At 39.1% G+C, this 10,760-nt stretch overlaps 1 non-coding gene across 1 annotated transcript; it reads right to left on the bottom strand.

The window, feature by feature from the left end:
• Positions 1-2,476: 2,476 nt before the first annotated feature.
• LOC111756451 (small nucleolar RNA SNORA2/SNORA34 family) lies at positions 2,477-2,610 on the bottom strand. The gene has a single exon (XR_002790941.1). It is a non-coding gene; the product is annotated as a small nucleolar RNA SNORA2/SNORA34 family (small nucleolar RNA).
• Between the last annotated feature and the right edge of the window lie 8,150 nt (positions 2,611-10,760).

Genomic DNA, 10,760 nt, shown 5'->3' with positions numbered 1-10,760 from the left:
ACTTTGCTATATGAAATAGGAAACCCAAGGAGATAGAGGAGATAACGAATTCAGGAGAATTCTGGCCTGTCGTTTTTCAGATACTATTATTTGGCCAAAAGCAATACTTAAACATTTCCACTTAAATTATTTTTTAAAAATGTCGTTACAAAGGCAATATTTGTTTATTATAGAAATTTTGGGAAATAACGTGTGTGGGGGACCAGACCCCATAAGGAATAACACCCAGACACACACAGTGGAGTCATTGTATTTGTGTACCTTATATGCTTCATAAATTATAAGCTTTCCCTTTTCATTTCTTCAGCAGTTCATTCTGGGTATCATTGGCAATGATAGTGTGTCACTTTGTAGCATGGACATTCTAGTCCTTGGAATTACCTTGTTTTCACTTCTTTCCTTTGATGATGTAGAACTTTGTAGATAAATCTGTATGCATGTTTCTGTTCATTTCTGTTAATTCCCTTAGAACAATTTTTGGGTCTTTTGATATCTATTTTAAGACTAGGCACTCCTGGAAAAAGAGTATATAATTTTCTCCAGTATTCAGTATTGAATATAATATTCCTCCATTTCCAGATGCAGTAAGACCTCTCTCCCAAGCCTGTTGTGAATTTTAAATGAAAATTAAGTGCTCCAAAAAAGACCTGCATCCCTTTTGTGTCAGATTATTATGTTTTGCTGGTCCTGTTACAATAACACAAATTGTGATGTGGAACACTTTGGCTCTGAAGTTTGTGTTTCTATTTCACACTTAATTCCTTCTCCATTTACAGTCTGGCTTCTGCTTCCTAACTTCTCAAACTGCTGTATTGAAGGTCAGCGATGGCTTTATAAACTCTATTCTTGGATTCTCAAACCTTGCTCTGTCTTGATTCTTTTGTTTTTGCTCTCCTTTATCTCTTTTTGCTTCTTAAAATGTGTTCTGATTCCCCAAAGCACTTGTTTCTCTCTGTCTCTGGGGTTTTTTTTTTTTTTTTTTTTTTCATTTTTGTCTATGGGTCGGTGTCTTTTTGAGACAGCGTCCCTCTATGCTGTTCAGGCTGGCCTTGAGCTCACTTTGTAACCCAGGCTGGTCTTGAACTCAACAATCCTCCTGTCTCAATGTTCATTTACCCTTAATGTGATTATATCTACTCCTGTGGCTATTTTGGTTGGCTAGAATTTAAATTTTTTTCTGAGGAAAATCTCTTTTTCATGTTTTTTCAAGGTGGTACCTAGTAAAACTCTAAAGTTAAACGATGTTTCTCCCTCTACCCTGCTTCAGAGGAGCTAAAGAGGTGGATATGTGCCCTTGGCTTTGCCAATCAGATGCTTACTTGTAGGACTCTTACCCTTGGGAAAAGAAACACCATCATGGAGACATTCTGTGTTCTCATTCTTTATGGGATGGGTGGGGCAGGAGAGTAGATTTCTCTGAGCACTCTGTTAAGTGTTATACCCTTTCTTAAGGCACTTCTTAGCCTCTTTGTTTTATTTTCTACTGTCTGATGTATTTTAGTTTAATTCATTTGTTTATCCTCTGACTCCCCTAATCAAATACAAGCTACACAAAGTTGCAAGCTGTACAGATATTTACTCCTGTATCCCGGGTGTTAAGTTCTTAGTGCTCAGTAACTGTAGGAAGAGTGAATGAATGAGTTGTTATTTTTCCTTAGCCTCCTGGAATTCCCTGAATTTTTATGGAGTCTGTATTGCTCTGTTAAGCAGATTATCCAGATTCAGTTTCTCTTTCATGTAGAAACACTTAACTGAATTACAGACTTTACTCACAGGCTGTCCACAGTCACATTAACCCATTTGCAGTTACACCTTTTATATATTTCAGCAAAGGGCATTATCTAAGAAATTACTTAGCTAAAACTTGGATTACTACCTGCCTTTCACTCCTGGGACTTTGGAATTGGCCAGTCCTGCAATATACTGTGCTAGAATTCTGGGAGAGCTGTTTAGCCACATGACTTTGGCGGAAATTGTATAAGCCCTCTGAATCTTGTTTTGATTTTCTAATGTGTGAAATTCTAACACCAATTTTGCTTGGCAGGTGTGAAGAGAGTTCAGGCTATTGGATGACTGTCATTACCAGTCTGTGTAGATGACGTCTCAAAATGGTTTCCTTCCTTGACTTTTGCCCTCCCTCAGGCCTTAAAAGATTTTTGGTTTGGACCATTACTGAAACCTTTTAACTGGTTTCCCTCTCAAAAGTCATCAACTGCAATCACGGTTATCTTTCTAGAGTAGTTCTGTTCTTTGGTGACTGTGTTCAATGCCTGTAGGATGAAGTCCAAACTCTCAAATATAATATTTTAAGATTGTTAGCTTAGCTTCAAACTACTTTTCCAGAGCCTTCTTAATATAGGGGAAGGAAACTCCCAACCTACTATCTGTCCAGTAAGAGTTCATGTTCTCTAAAATTAAAGAATGAATTTTAGGAATAACACAGTTTACGAGTGGCATATATATATATTTTGCTTCAAGCTCTTGCTTTCTAATGAATTGACCATTTCACTGCCCAAGTTCTGAAATGGCCAACAGACCATATAAAGACATCTCTTTAGGCTCCTGCTTGAAACCAACAGCGTCAGGAAGGTGGACTTGATTCAGGGCCAGGTGGAATATATTTATTGAGAGAAAGAAAGCTTCTGTCTGAGACACAGAAGGGGTGCCAAGTGGGCTGCCAAAGACTGTCTTTTCTAGGGACTTTTATAGAGTAAAATCATGAGGTTAGATGGGTCCAAGATGGGGGAAAATGGAAACTCGAAAGATGGGTATAAGGTGGGGCAGAAGTGTGGTCAACCAATAAGATTAATTGCTCAGGTAAAATTGATTAAATGAGGAACAAATGGGGGAGCGCGTCAGGTAGTAAGTGGGCTTAACAGCAGTGACCCCTCCTGTAGGGGCTGGGATGCTGACTCCTGACTTCCTCGGGTAATAGAGATCTGTTTGGTCTGTGGATCCTTAGGATGTGGTTGTATTTGCTTTGCCTTTTGTCTTGAGATCTGGTCCACAGCAGGAGGTGATTTTCTCTTCCAAGGCTGCTAGGTATCTGACCTTTTGCTCTGGCTCCTTTGAGGGCCCAGCCCTGTCTGACTGCCTATAATATTTTTAACTAACTCAGCTGTCTGTAACCCTGTCACTTAATATTAACTTAATGAACTTTAAAAATTTTTTATTTTTATTTTATTCTGCCTTCTATCAAGGCAGAATAAAACCAATCAAAACAAAGCAGTGAAAGTGATACAGAACTTCAAAACAGGGTAATAGGAAATCTATAATTGCTACCATAATATCTCTTGTTATCTTTACAATAGTTGTCCATACCATCCAACATAGTAAAATTGAATAAAACAAAACAATAAAATCAATCAAAACAGAACATTAAATAAAACAAAACAATAAACCGGAACAAAACTAAACAAAATAAAAGAAAATCCCCCATATTTGCCACATTGCATACTGTTATTCTCCTAATAGATGCTCAGATTACTGGCCTTAGGTCTGCGAACTCAATCAAACAATACAAGCATTTAGTTGTTTTTGTACCTCAGTTGCTATCAACTCAGCCTGTGCTCCAAATCAGCTGGTTGCTTATATGGGGGGTTATGTGAGAGTGTAAACTAGCTTCTTAGGGGCCCCTGCATGGCTTGTGCTGCAGATGGGAAGGGCAAATTGGCTTCTTGTACTCTTCCCAGTCCTGGCATGGCTTCTGCCAACTCACGGGAGGGGTCGACCTTAAACATTTTTGCCGGGTGTTGTAGCTTATGTCTGTATTCCCAGTACTCAGGACAATCAAGAGTTGGAGGCCAACCTGAAGTACTTGATAGAATTTGTCTCAAAAAACATCAAGAAAAATTTAAGTGTATATTGGATGCCAGGCACTAATACATATAGGGGAAGCTGTCAAAAACAGTAAGTCATAGGTGATGAGTATCTTAGTCCATTTTGTGCTGTGATAACAATACCCAAGACCGGCTCATTTATAATGCACAGAAATTTACTTCTCTTAGTTTTGGAGACTGGGAAGTCCAAGATCAAGATGCTGGCATTTGGCAAGGGCCTCCTTGTGGAGTCTTCACATGGTACAAGGCAGAAGGGCAAGAGCGGAAGTCAGTGAACTCAGTCCTGTGACTCTGCCTGTGCTGGCATCTGTCTGCCCATTAGGGCTCAGGATCTCAACACCTCCCACAAGACCCTCCCTCCAAACACTGTCATGTTGAGGGTTAAATTCCTAGCACTTTAATTTTGGAACACACATTTGGACCATAGCAGTGGCTGAGATTTTAACCTAAGACACACTGTTGTCATTTCTTTTGTACTTCTGTCACCCACCATATAGAAGGGTGTGTTTAAGGAAGCTATTGTTTGGACAGAATGAGTTCTTGCTAATCTGCAGCCTTGAGTTGAGTGTGGCTGAGTCCAACCAAGGCCTGCCAAGCCTCGCACAGAACAGCACTGCCAGCCTGTAGAGTTGTGTGAGGCATAAATACATACAGCAACGCACTGAGGCTTGGATTGGTTTGTTACCTTAGCAAAACTGGAATAATACAGATGCACAACCAATAGACCTTGTTTATGGGTCAAATGTTGGTGGGGAGGTTTAAGAAAAAGAAGCGACTCAAGATTTCTGACTTATATCATAGAATGGAGAAAGGGATCAATTACTAAAATAAAAAAGATGGAAGAAATTTGGGTAAATGTATCAAGATTTCTATTTTAGACATCTGTTGGTGTTCAAATATGGTAACTACTGAGCAAATAACCTAAAAGTAGCAGTGACTAAATACAATAGATTTTCCTTTTCTTGTTCAATTTAGTGACTTGGAGTGACCCTGTGTCACTCCAAGTAAAAAAATAAAAAAGACTCGGTATGTAACTCAGTGTGAAGACCCTGGGATTCAGTCTCCAGCCCTGCGGAGGAAAACAGAGACAGAGAAGAAAAAGAAACCTTTCTTTGCTTAAAGACTTCTCGTTAAGAACTCTCAATTTTAAAAAAATCCAAAAGTAAGGACAAAGGTACCCTCGAAGTAGCTCTCATTTGTTGGAAATGACCTGTGTATAAAACTTTTGGTTTTGAATAAAGCAGCTACTATATTTATAGTTGTTTGTTTTGCTTTTCATGGTGTATCTTACTAATCTTTTCCTATCAGCATTCAGAACACTTTCATTCTCTTTAATACTGGCATTTCCATAAAGCACATGGCTCTACCTGTGCTCTGCTTAGCTAAACCCATGTGAAGGTCAATGTGGTTTGTTGTATTTTTTTTTTCTTTCTCATTATCATGGAATGGGTGACAGGAAATACCCTTAAAGAGTCAAAGACATTCTCTGGCATATTTTGCCAGTGTATCTTTAGAGCAGAACTTACAGTGGGGTTGTTGGTTCAGTAAGTATGTATACTTTAAATATACAGGTGTAAAAGTTTTCTCTGGAGAGAGTCCCTGAATTTATACTTCCGTGTAGGAGGCTGACTGTGTCACACAGGTCCCAGGCTACCCAGATGCACAACTCGAGACTTGCTATGGGTGTTTATGGACTTAGTGGCATCATGCTTCTCCCCTGCCCTTTGGTCTGGGAGAATCACGTGCCGCTCTTCTGATTATTTCTTCATTTTTGTGCAAGGCTGAGAATTTTAGTTCATCTGTCTTTCTGAGTTTTTTTTTTTTAAATCATTTTCTTTAAACTTTCATTTTTATTACAGGTAGTTCATTCATCATGGGAAGTTGGTACCCGTGTTAAATCCATCTTAATTCTTTTTACCTCCCTTTCTCTAATCCCTTCTTACTCCCTCCATATCTTGGTCCTCTTCCTGTTTTTAATTTTTAAAAAAATTTTTAGTCTCAACTGTATTTTTAATCTCAACTGTATTTTATATACATATATATGTAGTTTCAACTTCTCATACTAGGGAGACAATACAATGTTTATACATGCATGTCTGATTTATTTCACTTACAAGTATGGTTTAAAGTTGTATCCATTTACCTATAAAAGTCTCAAGTTTGTCCTTCTTTATGGCTGAGTAGTACTCCATTGTATAAAAGTATCACATCTTTTTATTCATTCTTCCTGTTTTTAAAAATTGCTTGCATATCCTTTGTTTACTGTCCTATTTTGCATTCATTACATGAATTTACCATTTCTTTCTGTAATACAAAACTATAAATTAAAGATATATATTGTCTTTTTTGTACTACAAATATTTCCTCCAGTATATCAGTTTTAAGCCTGAATTTATTTACTTTTAATCAAAGAAACTTATAAATCTGGGGCAAATTTATCAAACTTCTGCCTTACACATTACTGGTCTGATGTCCTTGGAAAGGCCTTTTCCACTCTAGGATCCTCTATAAACTCATTCATGCTTTATTCAAATATCATATGAATTTATTTTATGTAAGTTCTTTGATACAGTTGTAATTTATTTCAGTGGCGGGAACTATAAATCTGTCTTTATTTTTTTTTCTAAGAAATTTTTAGTTCTCCCAATACTGCTTTACTCCACACACTAGAGTCATATCAGTCTTCTGATAAGAAATGGCACCTCTAATATGAACTAAAATGCCACAAGTGTTTAGGACTGTTTCTGGATTCTGTATCTTGTTCCACTAATTCTCTAGTAATAGACTATTTATCTCAGTATCTGGGTTTAAAAAAATTATTATTTGGTTCCGGGAATTGAACCCGAGCCTTGAGTATGCCAAGCACACATACTATTGTTGAGTAACCCTTCCAGCCACCAAAATATTACTTCTAATCTTTTTTTTTTTTTTTTGAGACAGGGTCTTGCTCTGTAGTTCAGCTTGATTTTGAACTCCCAGTGATCTTCTCAAATGCTGGGATTTACAGAGGTATGCCACCATGCCCAGCCTGGTTTTTATTTTTATTTTTTTGTAGTTTTTTTCTTTTTAAATTTTGAGACAGGGTTTTGCTTACTTGCCAAGATGAGGCACAAGCTTGCAATCCTCCTGCCTCAGCCTTTCCAGAGTGCTGCAGTTAGCACCCTGTGCCACCATGCCCAGCACCATTAGGTTTTTGGTTGATGCAGCCCACATGGTTAGCATCGTATGTACCACACCAACGTGAAAACATCAGGCACTGTGGCCAGGATGGCGAGGCCTGAGGACCTGACTGGTGTGACTAGTGTGTTTGGTGGAGCTGGGGCTAGTGGCTCAGCAACCATGATTGGGCCTCTCAGAGTGCTCTGAGAGGATGTCTTCAAGATAAAAATGGTGGAATTCTGTTTTCCTAATGAAGAGAATTATAAATATGGAAAAGCAAATGCTGAAAAACACCTGTAATGTTGTTTGCAATTGAAAATGTTGGTGCACAAAAAAGAAAAAAAAAAGCCGGGTGTGGTGGCTCACGCTTGTAAACTCAGCACTTGGGAGGCTGAGGTGGGAGGATCGTTGCCAGTTCAAGATCAGCCTGGGCTACAAAGTGAGCTCAAGGCCAGCCTGAACTGCATAGCGAGACCCCGTTTCAAAAAAGACCAAAAAAAAAAAAAAAAGAAAAGAAAATGTTGGTGCGAATTCATGGTTTTGCATATGTATAGATAAACTGATTTTAAAATATGTTTAGGTTTTGTGTGCGTGTGTAATATTAGCTATCTCCTATGAAGGCCTAGAAACAATACTTCTGGAGCAGTGATCAGCATAGCCATCTAATGCCCAGGTCCTGTGTTCTCAATGCTATTTTCCAGCTAAAATAGCATTGAGAATTTCCCACTGACTCTGGTCAGTTTCATATATGGTACAAACAAGTACACAATGAACATGGAAGATATTTTTTCTTTAATAAATGTAGAAAACGTGACTGAATGAGGACCATTGTAATCATTACAGTAGTAATTGATGAAGACGAGACACATCAATGGATGCGAAGACTAGTGCATGGATGTCTGATAAGGAATAGGATATTTATGTAACTTCAGAGTTAACTCTATGGGGCATATTAATACTAAACAGGCAGTTAATTTACAGTAGAGAAATCAGACAGACACTATCTTACAAAGTGAAAACATCATCAGTAGTAGGACAGATAGACGTTATCTCCTGATCGGAGGCTGTGGGAAGAATATGGAGTCACCTTGGGGCTATTGACTGGGGTTCATCTTGGCTCTAAAGGCCACAAATGGTTATAGTCATGGGGCCCCTCCATCAGCAATTTACTGTGCAGAAATGTGTTATTCCTGTCAAACATGTATAATTTATTTGTAATTATGACGAAATCTCAAACAAGAGGGACTTCTACAAAGTAACTCTTTATGTCAGAAACATGAAAGACTGAGGAGCTGGTTGAAGAAAGCAAAGGAGACCTGACAAGTGCATGTTGGATGTTGCCCTGAGTAAGATCCCTGGACCTATAACGGATAATGGGTGCTATCAGAATGGCTGACAAAGTTTTAATATGAAGTGCAGATTAAATAAAGTTAGGTGAATCCTTTAAAAGACATTGATATACCCGGCCTAGGAGTTACATACCTGTAATCCCAGCTACCCTGGAGGCTGAGGCAGAAGGATCACATGTCTGAAGTGAACTTGGGCAACTTGTATAAGAAAAAATAAAAGGGTTGGGGAATGTAGGTCATTCCCCAGGTTTAATGCCTGGTACTGAAAAAAAACAGAGAGAGAGAGAGAGAGAGAGAGAGAGAGAGAGAGAGAGAGAGAGAGAGAGAGAAAGAGAAAGAAAGAGAAGAAAGAAGAAAAGATGAGACAGGACACAGCGATTGTCTGCTGACTGGAAGCAAGCAGCAGCCCTACAGTACAGCCCTGGTGGAGGGAGCTCATGGCCAATACTCAGTGGTAGCCTTTAGTGCTGAGAGTGATTCCCAGTCAACAGCCAGAAAGGGAGGACCTCAGTCCTATAATCAGAAGAAACTGAATTCCGTGGTAGCCTGGATGAACTTGGAACGGATCAGTGCTCCAAACTGTCCTGGTACATGGCCAATACTTTGATTTTAGCCTGAGGAGTCTGAGCAGAGAACCCATTTATGCCATGCCCAGACTTCTGACCTGCAGAAATGTTGAGAGCATAAAGAGGGGCTGTTGGGAGCTACTGAGTCTCTGGTAATGTATTATGCAATAATAAAGTAAATGCAGACCTTCCAAATGTAGACGATCTCCCACAAAATGTTTTGGGCCAAAGTGAGAAGAAGCATGAACTCTCTGAAGCCTGGTGCAGGTGCTATTGCATTGCTAGCTGCACTTGGAAGTTCTTGTGGACGTCGTATTGGATAGTAACACCCTGAATACAGAATCATGCCTAACACCCCAAGTTAGGCAACCAATACTTTAGAGCTGTGATTCTAGCGAGAGGAATTTGATGGCATTTTAAAAAGGTGGTATACCCTGCGATTTGTTCATTAGTCATTATTTGAACAGCTCACATGCAGTCAAGGTACAGGAACCAGTTTTTAGTGCTACATATAGAGAATGGTCTTGCTTCAAAACGGAAAGGGAATTGGGTGGCATAAGCTCTTGATATTCTTGCATGCTCAAAGAATGAGTCATGCCAGCATAGCTCAGTCCTGTGAAAAGCTGAATGCCTTTATGCACTCAAATATTCTTTCTTGAAATTATGTTGAACAGGCATCCATTTTTGGATCATCTTTTCATTTTTAAACTTTGACGAATGGAACTGTATTTAAGCATATATTTAAAATTGAGGGAGCAGGCAGGTGTGTATAATCCCAGCACTCCAGTGGCTGAGGCAGGAGGACTGCCAAGAGTTTGAGGCCAGCCTGAGCTACATAGTGCGTTCAAAGCCAGCCTATACTGCATAATGAGATCCTGCCCCCACAAAATCGACAGAGGGAAGAGAAGAGAAAAAGCCACTGTTTCTTGCCTCAACTCTAATACCAACCCACAAATACTACTGTGCTTTAGTCATTTCTGATTTGTTTGTCCCATGGTGATAATCTCCATTACTCACTGCAAAAATATGTACCACAGTTGATTAACCAACTTCACATTTTGCTGTATATATGATAGGAGAAGATTTAGTTCACTTCCTTGTCTCCTTTTTCTCTACCCTCCAAAATGATGATATCACCATTTTCAGTTCCTCTGCTTGGAACCAGGGCATCTCTACACAACACATTTAAATCTCAACTTCGACTGTGTGTGTGGTGCTGGGGCTCAAGCCCAGAGCATCACATTTGCTAGGTAAGCACCGGACCACTGAGCCATACCCCACCTGTTAAAACTCAACTTAGTTCACAAACAAGAGACAGACAGTATTTCTTTACTTCCCATTTTGGATCTTGAGGCAAATACTGCTTTTTACCCCTTTTAGCCTATTTCTGCTTCCTTACTTCTCTGTCCATTGTATCTCTACTGCAACAACATCCAGATTAAGAATACTATGTCTTTTTTCTGAAACTATGGTTAATTTTTGTCATTATTTTTGTTTAGTTTAATTGTATAAGTTCAGTAACTGAAATAAATACTGTAATGACTGTAAATATTATTTGCAGTACGGCTAAATATTATGCTAGTCTCTCTCTCTCTCTTTCTTCAGATTTCTTGTTGCTGAAACAAAAATACCCAGTGCCCAAAATTAAAGATGTAAAGGTTTATTTAGCTCATAGTTTGTAGAAGTTTCAGTCCATAATCGGCTGACTCCAAGGCAGGGGTGGCATATGACAGGGGGCAACAGTTTATGGCAGTGGATGACACCAAAAGCAACCAGAGCAAACAAAAAGGGAGGAACGAGTGAGGAAGGAGTCTTTCTGTCCCTTATATCACATATTATAGGCCACA

Source organism: Cavia porcellus, unplaced genomic scaffold (genome assembly GCF_034190915.1).
Source record: "Cavia porcellus strain 051 isolate PalLab524CR breed Dunkin Hartley unplaced genomic scaffold, mCavPor4.1 scaffold_7, whole genome shotgun sequence".
Taxonomy (NCBI): Eukaryota; Metazoa; Chordata; class Mammalia; order Rodentia; family Caviidae; genus Cavia; species Cavia porcellus.
Note: the sequence above shows the minus strand (reverse complement) of the source record. Positions and strands in the feature narration are given on the sequence as shown.